This window comes from Homalodisca vitripennis, chromosome 6 (assembly GCF_021130785.1).
Source record: "Homalodisca vitripennis isolate AUS2020 chromosome 6, UT_GWSS_2.1, whole genome shotgun sequence".
In the NCBI taxonomy this organism is placed as follows: Eukaryota; Metazoa; Arthropoda; class Insecta; order Hemiptera; family Cicadellidae; genus Homalodisca; species Homalodisca vitripennis.
In genome coordinates, this window is record NC_060212.1 from 158,774,187 (window position 1) to 158,792,651 (window position 18,465).

Below are 18,465 nucleotides of genomic sequence, written 5' to 3' on the forward strand. Positions count from 1 at the left end.
AACACACTTTTTCCTCCGAGTCATATAAAGCCAAATCCTCTAACTTGGAATATTGACGCGTAGAGTTTTGGAGACCCAGTACTGTCAATTGTATAAATAACAGAAAAGTACAATCGTAGAAGTTAACTAAGGAAGTAAACGCACCAGCCCGCGGTCGATAGCACTCAGAGAATCCTCGCCGGGTCGACCAATGATGCATTATAAAACAGCCATTACACAAAACTACGGAGTGACGGACGTCTGGTGTAAATTTGTCGTTGGTTGGGCGGGGGGAGGGGCGGCCCAGGCTTCTGACAGCCCGTAATCCTGGGAATATTATCGCTTCATCGCCACAATTGTGGGTGATGTGATGGCCGCTACCATTTGGCGGTACTGATCATTACGATCATTACCAGACTCGTTACCAGCGCCTGGGACCGCCTTGGCAATTACTGACTGCCTTGGCACGGCCTCCGCCTAGGCTACATCTGGTCTCCGCTCTAGGGCATGCGAGTGTTGGCATGTGGCAGTGTTGATCCTCCTATAGATGTCTGATGCCCTTGGCAACCCGTGGGAGCTTTATTATGCTGTCAGAGCAGCTAGTGAGGATAAATATTTGAATCATACATGAGATTTTCATGTAACTTTCCCAAGGTTTACCCAGAACAGACAAAATATAATAATAATTATAAAACTCAACCAAAATGAATTACAAACTAACAATATTACAAAAACTGTACATACCATCTTACTCTGATCTCCAAATACCCAAAACACCTAGAGAAATATCTTTCTTGTAAACAACCAAATTTTAAAACAAACTTGTTCAACCTAAATCACCCAAAGTAAAACTATGACGTAAAACTATAAATCTCGCTGTGGTTGCGGCAATATTATATAAAACTTCAGATTAATTCAAAGAAACTAATTAGTCTTAATATCTAACATATTACGCTATTGGTAGAGTAAATTATTACTCTAAGAATGTAATTAGTTGGAATTTTTATAACAAACAATAAATTGTGCAAACCTAGATCTCAGAATAAAACAAAACTTAAATTCTATATACTACACAAGAGGAGGAAGAAGTTATTCGACGAACCTACTGCTGTAAACACAAATTGGAATAGTGATTTAAACTTGTTTCTTTAATACAATCTTCCCCTATCCTGAAGAAAATATAAATTCCTAATTGGATTAAATGATAAATACATACTTTGCCAAACTTCCATTCCAAAGTTTGGAAGTTACCACATCCCGGTATCTCCCAGAGATCGAGATCTGCCGTAGGGCCTACGGCAGCACTACGGGGTTGCCAAAGACCAGAACCGTACAGGGGCATATTTTAGAACCCGGGAAGAGAGTAATACTTTTTCTAGAGCTGAGAGCTGCTAAAAGTCGGGAGCTCCCAGTGACATAAAGGTTTTAGGTGCCAAAGTAGCAAGTTCCAGGTTCTTAGGTTTTATACTTAGAATATTCCTAGGGGCTGGGAACTACCAGAGGACTTGAGCTTCCAGAGAATGAAGGACTCCAAGTGCTGGAAGCTTCCATATCCCGAATCTTCCCAGAGCTAGTAACTGGCAGAGCCCGGTGTGCTTCCAGAGAATGGAGGCTCTCATTTGGCGGGAGCTTCTATATGTTCCCAGAGGCTGGATGAGTCTAAAGACCGTAAGTTGCCATAATTTGGAAACAGCCAGAGACCAATCGGTCCCAGAGATCAAGAGCTCCCTGGTCTCAGGAACTCCCCCCACCCCCCCCCCCCCCCACCCCCCCCCCCCCCCACCCCCCCCCCCCCCCACCCCCCCCCCCCCCCACCCCCCCCCCCCCCCACCCCCCCCCCCCATACCGTACAGGTTATTCCTTGTGTCAAAGGTGGATTGGGGAACGGTGAAAACGAACCGGTGGCGCCGAAACAGGCGAAGTGGCGTGGAATTGTGAAATCGGAACTGGGCTGATTGGGCCGCGAGAAGTCATTCACGAACTAATAGCATCGGCCACAAATTAATCGAATTTAGCCCATTGGAAGCAATTCAATTTAAGGGCTTTTGAATAAATTAGTTGAAATGCAGCTGCGAGTCAGAGCTGCGGGTGAATGCGGTCACGGATCGCCGAGCAAGCAGAGATTGGTAGCATGGAGTGAGTGAGTGCACTGCGTTTACCCCACCTGCACTCATGAGTGAGAGAGAGTGGGTTAATGCTGACACCCGGGCTCGCCGAGTTATCCTTCATTTAGTCGTGGACCAAATAATAGTTTATATTCCTGTCGGGAGAAGGTTGAAGAATTTTAAGAACATCTCAAGTAGATAGTCCAGAAGCCAAGAGTCATTTTTCTATAAACACACAACTTTGTTATTATTCAAATCAATTGAGAAATTTCCCTAAAATAAAAGTTGATCGTAAGCGCTGATTATGGGGGATGTCGAAATGAGAGGATCTCAAAAAGGGTTAAAAATATGAAACGATAATTTTTATTATCAGATTATAAATTTTAGCTTGACACACTTGCAAATCCAACCGCCGCACATGTATAATTAATTATAGATCACTGCCAGCTACAATATACAGTCCTTGTTTAAATATGCTGACCCTTGAATTGGCTGACCAACAATTTAACATCAATTTGCTTATTTGACGGTTAGTTTAAGTGTGTAAAAGTAAGAACCTTAAGAAAAATTATCGTTTCAATTTTCAACCTTTTTGATACCTTCCCATTTCGATCTCAACCAAATCTAGAATGGTTGACGATCGATTTCTTTCTTAGGGAAAATGTATTATCGATCTAAAGAAAACCCATGTTGTATAGTTATGCAGTGGAAATAGGCTCTGAGCTCCTATACTTTAATAATGGAGTTCCACTAAAAGATTTCCAAAATCAGTTTTAAACTGAAAAAAAACTTGAGTCTTGGTTTAAAGATTCTCCGCAAGATACCAATTGTCTTACTGTCCAGTTTTGGATGTATACTGAATTCCAAATTAAAATGACCAAGAAAATACAAATTTAAAGTCATTTACGACTTACAATAAGTACGCAAATCTATTAATTAGTTTGAATTTCCAAAAATTATGAAGAGACAAGAAAAACATTAATCTAAACTACTACTCAAGTTCCAGAAAGGCCAACCTCAATATTTGCTACATCGAGATAAAGTGTCGAAAGACCGCGAACACGGCACTGACTGCTGCAGAGTACTCACGAGAAGCTGCCGGAAGTCACGGAGACGTGTGGAGGTCGATCCTGACTGCTGCCTGTAGAAGCCAAGGCCAGCCAGCACCAGCAGTCCAAACACACCAGCAGCCAATAACAATGTGTGATACTGTGTTGCTGATGGTAGACTTCCCGTCGAGTTCTGAAATATGCCCGGTACCACTGTTAAGGTGATCTTCGTCCTCTAGCATAGCAAATTGTAAAAACAAAAAACTATTATATTAACTGTGTTATTGTTTCTAGTGATATTTAAACCACTCCGTAAAGCCAATTGTTGTATTTGCACTCAACGTGGTTTTCTTGAAATCAGCAAAGAAATTTCTTGAAAGCAATCTATCGTTAGCCGCGTTACTCTTGGTAGAGATCAAAGTGGAAAGTTATCAAAAGGGTTAAAAACGCTAAATTTTCCTACATCATATATTGGCACACTTAATACCAACCGTCACATGAGCAATCACATGAGTCCCTGTCCAAATAAAGATCAGCAGAACCTATAAGAGGCGAATTTCACTTTGTCTTATAGTTATCTGTTGATGATGTAACTGTTATTTATGGATCTGCTGGATGGTTTTAAGTTTGTCAAGATATAAAAAGTATTGTCTTAGAAAAACATTTTTTAATATTTTTAACCCTTTTGACACCCTCTTAGTTGACATCCACCAAAACTGGTCTGGCCGACGGTCAATTTCTCGTGAGATATGTCTCTGTGAATATTAAAAAAAAACGAAGTTGTATGTATGCAATGTAAATTGGCTCTCAGATCGTATACTAAGAAGTTTATCAACTACCCTATAAATGATTCTGGGACTGTTTAGGCTGTTCTATTGTAATAGTAGCAAGTTATATGTTTATGCCCCTGGAGCTTTTTAATTACTGCATTGTAAAGGATGATGACTAAAGTAACTTACATCAAAACTGTTATACTATTTGAAATTTTTAAACCAAGTTTGATAAAAACGTATTATGAGATCAAGTTTTACATCACCCAATTGTGATTATCTTCCACGATGAAGTGAGCAGTAGGAGAGGAATTTAAGAGCATTCACACCTCTCTAAATATAAAGTGTATAGAGATTTTTAAAATTACACATTTGTGAAAAATTATTTATGGCCTTGGTATTCCAATTTTTTTAGTTCTTATATATATATATATATATATATATATATATATATATATATATATATATATAAGATATATGTGTGTGTGTGTGTGTGTGTGTGTGTGTGTGTGTGTGTGTTTTCTATAAAAAGTTATCTTCCGTGTATCAACGACATTTCACGGAAGTGACGATATACTCAACGGTTACAAATATCGGGCGATCAAGTGCTTTACGTACTATAAGAACGCTTAAACTGATAAAAGTAGAATATAAATTGTAGGTATGCAGTTTTAAAGAATATAAATAGCCTAAAAAGATTAGTTTTGAATATGTGTTTATCCAAAAATTCTGAATAAATGAAAGTAGTCGAACACCCCGTTTGATGAAGTGCTTCCATTCTGTACAATCCTGTATATCATTGTTTCATAGGTTTTTAGACATATGCCATTTTTATTTTAAATAATAGAACACTACGTTTCGAGGAGTGAAATGTACCCTCTTCTTCAGGCGTCAAAAACGTAATATGTTTTAGTAAGCACAAAGCAGTTTCTCATCTTATCTAGTGTGTGTTCATGTTTTTTGTAGTATCCATGTACAGTGCAGTGTTAGACAAAGATAATAGGATTTCGGACACTGCTTGTTATCGTTATATTATTTATGTACAGGTGATAGTACACTATTTGTGTAATTTTTTTATATATTTAATAAAACAACGATGGCAAACGTCCAAAACCCTATTATACTTTAAGCTATTCAGCGCTAGTAACACAGTTAAAGCAGTGTTATGGGTTGTGACTAGTCTCAATGTTATGAACCTCAGGTATATGCGTAAACTTAAACTTTAAACTGTTACGTACATCTTGTTCTGATGTGTAATTTTAAATTAGTGAGTTCAACGCCATATGTTGATTTCTGTGTGCTTAACCCTACGTATGAAGTATTTTATACCTGAAGAAGAGGATAAATCCATTTATCGAAACGTTCTGTTATTTTATGATAGGAAATGTCCAAAGTCGTGTTATCTTTAAAAATCATTCGTCGACAATAATAAATTTAAAACATAAAACTATTCTTTCCTCCGTTTAGGCATTATTTAGACATATTCCACTATACAAATAAGAAAACGATGGATATTTTTTAAGATTCCTAGAATAATAATATGCTTCTCTTTTTTTTTTAAAAAAAAAAAAAAAAGGCACTCACTATATGAAATGTCGTAATAGTAATATTTTGACCGTGTTAAATATTGCTCTCTTCATTGTTATAAAACTAACAATCTGACTTTAATTAATAACGTTTCCGTTCACTTTGTTTTCATAAAAATGATAAACCCCGAGTGGCTTGAAGTGAACAAAGCACCAGGAGAGGTAGCTGCGGTCAGTCGCTATTGATTGAGCGCTACAGCGCCCCGACCCGACGCTAGAGTGCGCTGAACGCCGAGCTCTCGCGCACCGACACGCGCTTTGGAACGTAAACCCGAACTCGTTTGACCGTATGAAAGCGCACTGCAATTAGTTGGCCAAGAGGGCATTCAGCCTGAGTATCGGATGGGAGTTTTACTGTGAGACTCCGCCCCAGGTGCAATTAATTAACATGAGGATACAAGTGCTTTTTAAACTCTTTTGTTCGTTGCGCTTCCTCGTTCAGCGAGACAGAATGATCTGAGAAATTTTGAAACGCTTTAATAAAAAATCATGGATAGGATCCTACAGTCAGAGCGCCATTACTAGTCTCGTATAAGAATAATTTAACTTTCCGAATATTTTGTGATTTGCAATTTTGTAATAGATCTCTCCAGAGCGCACATGGAACTGTGCACTACGTGTATGATTTTAGTTTAACAACAACAAGGGTCGTATCAAGCTTCTCGTTATAACAATAACCAAACTGCTATCGCTGAAAAACTATTGTTTGCTGTAGTTGTTCAAAACTATGAAGCTATAGAACACGAGGTGATCATATAATAAAATTACGTGTATAAACTAATGTTGAAATATGCAACTGTGAGTAGATTATAGGAATATTTTTGAAGGAAAAATATTGCTTATGAAAAGTAATAAAATTACGTTATACCAATTAAACTGGGAATAGCAATTGGTGTATACATCAATCTTTACTAATGTATGTGTAAAATGTTACTTATACTGTTGTCATATTTTAAAAGCACCACCTGTTCCGTCGTGATTTTTAAACGCAAAAATATCATAACCTGACTACTTTACAAATTGATGTTGGAATTTGTATTAACTGTAATTCTAGACACAAAATTACAAACTATTTCTTAATCCATACAATTCTAGAGAAGTGTGGCTAGCGAGGAAATACATTATTTCATAACACGGCAGCAGACCCTGGCTGCTATATTCATGTCACATGTAGGGCCACGACCTCTTATATTCTATATTCATGCGGGGCAGCAGCTGGCCGCGCGATCATTTGCTGCGATTCATCGCCGGCCACACGGCTCATGAATTTTGATATTTCTACATCAATATGCAGTTCGGTAATCATTTAAGGCTGTCAAAACACGCCCTACCCTTACAACCCCCCCCCTCACCATCATCAAACCCTAGCAAGTCGTCCTTCGATTGGCAATTGTTTCAGTTTGACTTCTGATTGTGATTTCAACTCTTGCCGATTGTGAATTTACCACTGTTAGACATGAAATCAGTGAACAACTGGTATTATTTTTTTTTCATTTCAGAGTTACTGATTTTTAAAATTTTTAGCATGCAGACAACAATTCTGAAGACCGGAAACCATATAGGAATGTTTAGCAGTTTTGTAATCGGACGTAAAGTAACACAGCTGAAGATAAGAATATTATTTTTTTACAGTATATATGTAACATCTGACTTACAAATGATATGTTTAAGTAAAATGTATTTTAAAAATATCATTTTAGGAAATAAAATTTTAGTATAAATTAATAACATTTCACTGCAGTCAACCTCTATTACCTTCAATAAACACAATTTGAGTTTTATTTTTCAACATGAGTTAAGTTTCTGAAATGTTGAAGTTCAAACTTAGTATTTTACTTGTGGTTATGTGTCTAGTTGAGCTATACTCTTAAAATATTATATTGCTCAATAAATTATGTAAGCAAAATTTCTGGTTTGAGTTTAATTTATTATATTTTGTTGCATTTTTGAAAATAGAGCTGCTTGTCTTAATCCAGCATACAATTTAACCATTGTGACTTTAGTTGTGTCAAAAGCTTTTCGTGATGGGGGATTTCCAAAATAGTTCTGATTCTGAAAATTTCGCAGTGTTATGATTTAGTGAATAAATATAGTACTCATAAAAGTGCGTAATAAAAAATCGACGCTAGACCTATAAGTTACCATCCATAAATGGCTGTCTATAATAGTGTAAAAGTACAAAAGTTTTTGGCTCTCTCCAAGGATTCAAGGATTATTAAATGGTCAAGGGAAATTGACGGGCCTTCCAAACTATCAAAAAATTATGGCTTCGATTTAAATTATTGCCGTTTTCAATTTGTTCTAAAGTTTCATACGTGTAGTAACCTCACATGCTTATAGATGTTGCATATACATATTGTTAATATTTAAATTGGAAAATAAACATAATAAGAAAAAGTCATATTGGTGCACTATTTACTATAAAATAAATATTAAAATGTTACAAACAACTTTAAAACCTCAATAAACGTAGATTAATGTTTGTCGACATTTTTTTACAAATATTTATTTTCAAATAAACCGAAATTAAAAAAGTGTTATGTTACGCGCTATTTTTGACGCACAACTGAAAGAAGGCAGTATTTTGTAAAAGTGCAATCGAGAGTGTAACAAGTGTGGCAGTTATTCACCTCGCGATACATCCAATTCTATTGGCATTGACATTGGCAGTTTCCGAGCCATCTACCGCATTATCAGTATCTGTGTACTGGTGATACCTAATTGGCCGTTCTATTGGATAACGACTTTGAGTTTCCTTTCCACCTTTCCTCTCGAGCGAGAGTGTAACAAGTGTGGCAGTTATTCACCTCGCGATACATCCAATTCTATTGGCATTGACATTGGCAGTTTCCGAGCCATCTACCGCATTATCAGTATCTGTGTACTGGTGATACCTAATTGGCCGTTCTATTAATTGGATAACGACTTTGAGTTTCCTTTCCACCTTTCCTCTCGAGCGAGAGTGTAACAAGTGTGGCAGTTATTCACCTCGCGATACATCCAATTCTATTGGCATTGACATTGGCAGTTTCCGAGCCATCTACCGCATTATCAGTATCTGTGTACTGGTGATACCTAATTGGCCGTTCTATTGGATAACGACTTTGAGTTTCCTTTCCACCTTTCCTCTCGAGCGAGAGTGTAACAAGTGTGGCAGTTATTCACCTCGCGATACATCCAATTCTATTGGCATTGACATTGGCAGTTTCCGAGCCATCTACCGCATTATCAGTATCTGTGTACTGGTGATACCTAATTGGCCGTTCTATTGGATAACGACTTTGAGTTTCCTTTCCACCTTTCCTCTCGAGCGAGAGTGTAACAAGTGTGGCAGTTATTCACCTCGCGATACATCCAATTCTATTGGCATTGACATTGGCAGTTTCCGAGCCATCTACCGCATTATCAGTATCTGTGTACTGGTGATACCTAATTGGCCGTTCTATTGGATAACGACTTTGAGTTTCCTTTCCACCTTTCCTCTCGAGCGAGAGTGTAACAAGTGTGGCAGTTATTCACCTCGCGATACATCCAATTCTATTGGCATTGACATTGGCAGTTTCCGAGCCATCTACCGCATTATCAGCATCTGTGTGCTGGTGATACCTAATTGGCCGTTCTATTGGATAACGACTTTGAGTTTCCTTTCCACCTTTCCTCTCGAGCGAGAGTGTAACAAGTGTGGCAGTTATTCACCTCGCGATACATCCAATTCTATTGGCACTGACATTAGCAGTTTCCGAACCATCGACCGCATTATCAGCATCTGTGTACTGGTGATACCTAATTGGCCGTTCTATTGGATAACGACTTTGAGTTTCCTTTCCACCTTTCCTCTCGAGCGAGAGGCGGTGTTCCTCTGCCGCCCTGTAAATATTTCTCTCCACTCAATCGCCAGTTGTTTACGGAATAATTCTGCTATGTAAAGCCATTATCTGAATTCTCCAACTGCATTTCCCCCTTCTTCCAGTTCCTTTTCTGTTTAAATTTATTACTTTTTATATTAATAGCCTATTATATGTTATTGGGGTACGCTTTTAAGAAACTTCCTTACAGGCCATGTTGCCTTGTAATTTTTTTAATAATATCAAAAAGATATAAATATTAGAAAGTGTTTTGTATGTTTGTTTATTCAACAGATGCTAAAAAATAATTTATTGTTTTCCCAAAAGCCAACCCTGTGAATAAGACGTCATTGTAGATAGTATTATTTACAAAGTTCTAGTTCATCACTATAAATTAGTTGTTAATATTGCAATAAGTCGTATACATTTATTATTTTGTATGTTTATAAATAAACGATTTGCCAATATATTTTCTAGTTGGGTGTTTTCTCGATCTTTAATTCTTAATTATGTAATTTTAGTAGTTAAAAAATGTGCATTTGCTCACTAGTGTCAGTTCATATTGACTGAGTGAATTTTATTTGCTCAGCAGCTCATATTTTGATAACTCTTATCAAATGTCATCAATGTGAGTTTTTTTTTATAAATATGTTAAGAAATGGACTATATTTATGATATTGTAATAATCATTTTTAATAAGGCTATAACATATAATAGGCCTAATAATTTTATTAGTTACACTATTTATTTCTGTAAAAGGAGTAAAATGGTGAAAAAATAATCCTTTTTAGTTTTTAAACAAGTTTCATAGTGTTGATTTTTGTATTTTTTACAGGATTAATAGGTGGGGATCGATAGCAATAGGAGTGTGGTAAGCTGTTACAATAATTTCCTTACATAAGTTACATGGTATTGACATTCAAATACAACAAATTTAATTCATAAAACATATTTTAGATATCGATAATGATAATTTTTAGAATGAAATATAAATTGATTTGACTCCCACTTGTGGCTGACAGAGTTGAACATAAATAAAAAATGTCAAAATACAGTAAACTTTTCAAAATTGATTCAAAATGTTGAAGATTTTGACAAGGTTGGATCTACCTTCTCACTGGTCCAACACTGCACATATTGTCCAAGGTTAAATATGTCTAATCATAAAATGAAAGATTAACTAGACAGTCTATCAGACTGTAACTTTAAAAACTCCAATCCAGAAATGTCACGAATAGAAAACTGACAACACTTTTTTTATGATTGGTCACCAATTACCAGTCCTGGATAAAGAAAATCTGTAATGTGTTATAATTGACCACATTTGTTACCATTGACTTTTCCGTTAATGTGTCTCATCCCACAAACAGACATATGGAACCACAAACCTTTTACAGGGTGTCGAAGTAACCTTGTTGAAAACACATTTCGCGCAATTTTTTAGATATGTTAATTCTCATTTTATTGCATATAAACATAACAATAGATAATCCAAACGAAACTGAATTCTTGAATTATTTTCAAATACATAAACTTTGGTCTGTTAGCCACAAATCTTAAACATGCCTTACACAATTAACACTTTTAAGACTTTTACTACAAAACCGAGGTTTATTTTCCCACAAACCCTTATTATATAGATTGTCTTGTAAAGTTCAAGAGTTCAACCCTTTCAGTGAGAGATTGTCCGTTAACAACCAAAGGGCTGAAGAGCTGAAGAATCGCAACCCTAACTTGTTCACATTTGCAAGATCTGTTCTGGTAGCTTGAGGTGAGAAGTGGCCAGGCCCTTCAAACATTATCGACAATCGATTTTCAAATCCGGAACAATATCAGACCTCTCGTGGTGTAGTGGCGTGCTGGTGTCTCCCCTGAACCGTGAGCCCACTACTACCAGTACCCTCATATGGGTCTGAAGGAGTGTAATTCGAGTAGGGACCGCCATCTTGGACAGGTTCTCTTGTACATGTCTGTGTCCAACCCTAGAAAATATCGTAAAGGGCTATTTCATTGTCGAGCTTGTGTGGGAAATAGTTGTAGATATACTTTAAAATTACTAGTATCTAATTCTAAAACAAGTACACCTAGAGAGCGTCCAGCAACCTGGAAATAATACTGAAGTGTTATATCAGTGCAGACTCGAAATATTTACGTGGTTTTTGTCTATGTTATCAAGGTTTCTCCTTAACAGTTATGAATCTATTGATGAAGCATTAAACACAATTAACAATCTTATTTACAGCCACGAATAATACTTTATTTGTAAGTTAAAACCAAATACTTTTAACTCACAAACTAAAGAAATAAAAGGATCGGAACTCAAAAAATAAAGTAAAAACTACCACTCGTAGATTTAATTCCTGTTTTAAGTTTTGGGGTTTCAAGACATAATTTGCATTAGATTTCATTTATAAAATACGTTTTAAAGTACTAATGTAACTTTTTTTACTAATTGTATTAAACTCCTTTTTATTTTAAATGGATCAAACATCGAAAAGTACCAATATTATAATAAACAGCTTATTTGTGTAATTCATTATTTTAAAGAAATCTACACTGATCAAATTTAAAAAAAATATCTATATAGTGACCAGTACAACTATACAGGAGCAATTTACGAGAACATAAAAATTAAGAGAGGAGAAGTAACGTTTACGTTTTGAAAGTATTTCGTTTCATGACTGATGCGACATAAGTACGAGGTAAAATGTTGAAAAATAATACTAAAATTTAAATTATAGCACAGACGACCTGAAAATATGCTTAAAATGTTCAATATGTCATACATATCAGTTAAGTGTGCCATTAGAAAGTTAGGAAAGAAACTTGCTTGCTGCATACCTTACTTGTAATATTGCCAGGTCTCAAAAATCCAACTCATCCATCTAAAGTTTTAAAAGTTTCAGAATTTTCAAATCTATACACAAATATATATTTAGTTGCATATATATTCGCTTAAGGTACTTTTGTGTATTTTAAAGTATATCGAATCCCAAAAATTGCAAGAACACCATGAAAGTCTTTGCCAAAAACTGGCTAATAGAGTGTGTGTGTGGGTACGAGTCACAAATTTGGCGTTAAATTTTTGTCCTTAAAGTTCGAATTAAAATTCGCTGAACAGAGCTCCAAGTTATTTTAGTTAGTTCGGCAAGCTCAAGGTCGGTCAGGTCAAATTTCGTCGACAATCACCATTTCGCAAACAAGAAGCCACTTGTACATTGAACTTTTACTTATTGTAATACCTGTTAGCTGTTTTCAACAATAATTAGACATTATACACATTAGAGGAAGAATTAGGTACAAAGCAAGCCTCGCCCCCGGCTTTTGGGTAAACTTTTTGAACATGAAAATGCCAACCATTTTATATCTCAACATAACATCTGTTACTCTTACGAAATCTAAAAAATAAAGTTGCAATCCCGATTGAAGGCTTAACTTAGACTCGAGTATGATTGAGGAATATGTACAGAACGTCTATTAACAGAAAACATATGGTTAGAGAAAAAAAACACTGTTATTTAATTGTATTTATTAAAAAAAAAACTAGTCATCTTTATCCATTTCACCAATTGTAATATGTTCTATACTTTCTAAAGCCAAAGAAAACATAGGCTTACATAGTTACCGTAATTGTATTAGCATCATGTGGTAAAGTTTAGCTTCACAATAATGAATTACAAATATATATGTTTTTCTCTTAAGGCCCGAAACCAACACTTTATGACATCAATTACGTTCTATTCACGAAGATTGAAGGAATCAGCGGCTCTGGTGGATTGGGGGGGGGGGGGGCGAGTAGAACTGATGCAGGTCACAGATTTATAAAACAGCGGTATCCGGGGAGTACCCGTATATCGGGCAATAAGCCCAATCAAACCGGGATCTGGGGCGGAATGCGTCTATTGGGTCATAAAGGGCCCGGTGGCGGTGGACAGGGCTTTGTGTCACGTGATTCATGTCCTGCTTCTGCTCCTGCTCCTCACAAGATGTTGACTGACGTTAACGTCTACGTCCTCTCGTCCTGGGCTAGTGTCTCTAGTCGGACAGATAAGTTATCAAAAGTAGACCATTCCTCCCAAAATTTCTTTTAGATCATAAATAACTTCAAAGGATAAACATAAATATGAACAAATACCCAATGACGTTTCAAAAAGTACAATCTGAACTATTATAAATGTTGAAGATCTAATAAAAAGTGGAATAAAAGAAAATAAAACATCTCAATAATACTAAGAGGGAGCAAATTATATTACCTTCTCCCGACAGATTTCAATAATATAAATAATAAAAATTAATCAACGCTTTTTTGTATTCTATTTATAAAATTTGGAGGAGGGCTGCTCAAAAAAATTCAAAATAGTAATTAAAATCAGATGACCCATTAAACGTCAGAGACTTACAAACTAATTTAAAATCGACATTTTATCTTGTTCTAAAAATTTGAATTTAACATTTAAATAATATATTTAACTAATATTTACTATTATAATTATGTTTAAATCAAGTTTTAAAAAATTAGTCATTTTCATATGACGTATTATTGCATTTTAAAACAATACCCTACCTCAACAAATATACAAACTACCAAAACTAGCAATTAATTATTATTTGAATTACGTTTTCCATATAAATAAAATATTTCTTACACAGAGTATAACACAAAGTTTAATTATTTTTGTGATTTTGCAAATATAAATTTAAATTTTAGATGTTTCTAAAAGTCAATAGTGTTAACATATGGTCAAATAAGTTTACTAAACTATAAGTGGGCGAAGAAATACGATCAGTAACATAAATCAGTGAGAATTTGAAAAATACCAAAAACGGAACAAGATCCTTTTACAGTTGTTAAGTATTGCAGTATATGTTTACTGAAGTATTACATTTCATGATTACAGTTTTTCAAGACGCGATAATGCCTTAGTGTTTATGCAAAAAAAGTTCTATACTTACCTATATTTATATCCATTCAAGAATTTTTCTTCAACAAAATGTTCGCTAATTGCAATTGATGAGTTAAATAATGCTAATTTGATATTCAATCTTGCACTCACTACCAAACTTGAACAACAATAACATGAGATATGTAGTAACAGCTGAAATAAGTATCAAGTAATAAAATCAGAAGCAACAGCTTGTCTGTACAGCTGTATAATGCATAACTTCATAGCAGGTGATAAAATATCCAGATTTCTGTACGTTTTTACTTCAGTAAATTTACATTTTCAATGTTCAAAACTACTAAAGTAAGCAACTTATTTATTTGCACTGTAAGGAAACTCGCTTTACAATAACGAATTTATTAAATATTTAAAAAAGTGTGTTCTAAAAATGAACTAAAGTTGTGTAATACTTGTTTGCGTGATTTGCCGTACTCAGCTTCACCTCCCATCGTAATTGAATGCGTGCAGAGGAGAAATCACGTACCGGGCCTCTAACAAGATACTAATTTATTCAAATGCTCCGTTACGATCGCCATTACGCAAGATGTACAGGAAAACTACGGCACGAGCCTTGGTGAACGTCGTAAACTTCAACGAGACACGTTACCGTGCATAATGTGATAGTAATATAAATTATTTTATTTTAAATTAACAGGGATTTACGGTTCCCCACAAGGATATGTACTGGTACAGATCTTTTTCCTACACTAACATACTCAATAGCGAACTGTATTAAAATTTCGAAACCGTATGTTAATAACTGAATTAATTTATCAACAAGTTTTAGAAATATTACTGTAGTCACTACAGCACATTAATCACGATTATACCCCAAGTATTATATGAAACCAAGGTGTTAAGTAGTACTGTACTTAACATGCGTTTATGTAAGTAGAATAAGCACAAATGAAGATACAGATTCAGAGACTTTTAAAAATCCATAGCGAAAACGTCTTATATAGATGATTAAAATTGTATTTAATTGTGAATGTTGAGTTCAGCTCAATTTCTGTATAATGTATGGTATAATGCAATATATCTGAGCAGCGTCTGAAATCTGACGATGATAGACTTGACTCCTGGAGTGTATTTCATTATTTCCTTTTCCATTATTTACTTTCTCATTTCCATTTAATTTCGTGTTTTCCAACAGCGTTTTAGTGCTTCTTATTTCTAGATGTGCATATGTACGACTAACTTAATTAGTCTAACTGCTTAGCTACAACATCGTCAGCTATAAAGTATAAGAAATTAGATTATTTAGAAAAACGTTAAAATGAAGTATGATAATCCTAATATGGATACGACTACGTCTACTCCTTTGAAAAGTATCACCTTAAACCACCATTTCATTGAAATTGGAGACGATCTGGAAAGAAAACTAATGCTTCTTCTAAGTTGAAGCTTGAGGTATGCGATCTGAACTTCGCACGCGTTGTGAATGTTTCCGGAGTTATTCGATCTTAACTCATTCTTCTTCTGGGAGGAATGTAATCCCCTCAAAGTGGTCAACCTGTAAATAAAAGTTGCGGTACATAGATATTCCTCCTTTCCCAAACTGATACTCGTGGTGTGTAATATTTCATTCTCCACAGAAATATTTTATCGACTTTCCAATTTTAGGAGTTATCACTTTAGAACCAAAGTGGCTGTCAAACGGCGAAGCCTGCAGGAGCAGAACCGATGAAGCGTGGGTGATTGCGTCGTCGTGCGCAGTTATCCATCGCCGGGTCCAGGTACAGTGTACAGTTAGACAAACATCCTCCCACGTGAGTGTGAGAACATTCTACCACCTCGACCATGAAATGTGTGGCCATCACACGGTCCTCACGCCTCACATCAGGCTGAGATCATCCTAATATTTGCGGACCTCCACAAGGATCTGTACTGGCACCGATCTTGTTCCTCCAGTAATACATGTACAGAATAACTCATATTATTATGTATTGAAAAAATTAAATTAAAATGAAATGAAAAGCAGTGTACATGGACGTATTTATAACGTCGTGAGTGGAACAGAGGAGAATTTATAAAGGTTTTATACATCTTAATTTCGGGTTACAAAGAGATAAGCTATAGTGGGGTATCAAATATCCCACTAATAAACTTAAGAAAAGGCGTGGTTCTGGAATCCCACTGCTTAACTTCACGTTAGTTCATTAAATTTCCTGTTAAAACTTTTTTATTTTAGTTATAAAATAAGGATCAGTAATCCATTATATTTATTAATGTTATCAGTTATAATCCTTACTTACCCTAGGAACATCACGTTGTCACCGTAAGGAGTTGCAATCGGTTTTCTTGGGTTAATCTTGTTTTATTTTAAATGAACAGATTTAACATAACTTCCCTGAGGAAGGAAAGACGTTAAATATGATCGTGAGAAATCTTTAAATGCTTTACAACAAGTGGTTTACAATTTGGGCAATTTTTTAACCAGGTTCAAGGCGAAAGCTATAATAATATTAATCGATACAAAGAAAATTATTTGTAAAAGAATGCAAATTAATTAAATTGTATGCTTTTATTAAAATTTAAATCAAGAAAATTACATGTTCATATACAAAAAACATCCTTTGTCCTTCCCTGTAGTTATGCTATTGCATGTATGTGCTGTATGAAATTCGTACTTGCGTAATTTCACCCATTTTTACGGGAGTTTAATTTAAAGATGTTTAAATTAATTACTAAATTGTGAAGTCAACAATTTTTTATGTTTTACTTGTCGTAAAGAAAGGTATATATTGTAAAATATTAAAGCGATTGACCCAATCGCAACTCGAGTGTACTAAACTGTGGAAACATGTTAGATTAATTTTTAAAATGTGGTCTGTTTCCAAAGTCAGCAAAATAAATGGAACGTAACGACGAACATTTTGGAGGCTTCATGCATTACTGTTTTAACATCTAATACATCGTGCGTAAAATTATGGCCAAAAAGCGATATTACTTTGATATTTACTTGAAGGAAAAAATTAAAAACTATAAAAAATGTGTTGTAAATTTATAAAAACAATGAGAGGAGGAAAATGTTACAAAGAGCTAGTTAGACCAAGAAACAGGGATTAAAATAACCACTGTTGAAAAGTTATGTGATAACTTGCAAAAAAAGAATTCAATATACTAAACCATTTTAGTGTTAAAACATAAATAAGATTGTATATGAAGCTGACTGTATAAGAAATGTACACATTAACGTACGATTTGGTGACGATTCCAACCTCCCATAAATTGGCCCTTTATTTGCATAGAAACAAAGCACTGATCGTAATTCATCCACGATTAGGATTCACCCCAAGAGGAACTGAAAGTTGTCGTCACCAATCGTAAATTGTTGATAATTACTGCAATTAGCCCCAGAATGCGTAACGCGGAGAGATCGTGCTGCCTGTGCGGTGCGGCAAGGGGTGCCGGGCGGCCAGATAAGGTTATGGCAGACCATAATTACGTGCCGGATACGATCGGGTAGGATAGCAGGGGGATGTATTAATTTGTCACCTGTAGGAAACATTTGACCAATAGCCCCACCCCTGCAGTAGGAAGCGCTTATCGCTGGATATTTGTCCGTCGGGGAAGTGCCCCGGATTAACCTGACGGATTTCCTTAATTGAGAGACTGCCTCCCCTTCACGTTTCCTTATCTCTTTCATTTCCGTTTCCGCGCCCTTTTGTTCTACAGGGATTGTGTCGGCAAGGAGCTGGGAAAGGCCGAGCTCCGGCGTTTGTTCCTTTTCGCCGCAGGTTTTCTCTCCCCGCACCGCTGTTTAACGTTGCCCGCACGCATAATGTTATTTTCTCCCGAAGTTTTATACCAAGTCGCACATTCTCTTAGGAAATGAAAATGTGGTTCCGATGTTAGCTGAAGGTTGTAGTAGAATTTTATGTGACCGTAAGCAAAACTAAGAATGCAATTATTGAAAAATATAAGAAATTTGATAAAATGATTCCCTTATTTGAAAAACCGTACCCATTTCATTTTTTTTGCCAAATATTGATTAGTGAAAAATATCGATCAAACACTCTTAGAAAATTCAGTAATATTGCATTTGTAGCCCCGCTGAAGTTATAAAATCTCATGATTTAAAATAATTGAATTGGATGAAAATTTACTATTGATAACATTACCTTTATTTCTTCTCATGAAACATGCTAATGTGTAGGTGACTCACGTTTGTATACGTAAAAGAAG

The 18,465-nt window shown here is 35.5% G+C and overlaps 1 long non-coding RNA gene across 1 annotated transcript in view; it reads left to right on the top strand.

Annotated features, from left to right (window-relative positions):
* LOC124365088 overlaps positions 1 to 10,236 on the top strand; it is a 317,158-nt gene extending 306,922 nt beyond the window's left edge. Inside the window, exon 3 of the long non-coding RNA XR_006922701.1 lies at positions 10,170 to 10,236. This is a non-coding gene — a long non-coding RNA (uncharacterized LOC124365088). The remainder of the gene's footprint in view (positions 1 to 10,169) is intronic.
* The last annotated feature ends 8,229 nt before the right edge of the window (positions 10,237 to 18,465 follow it).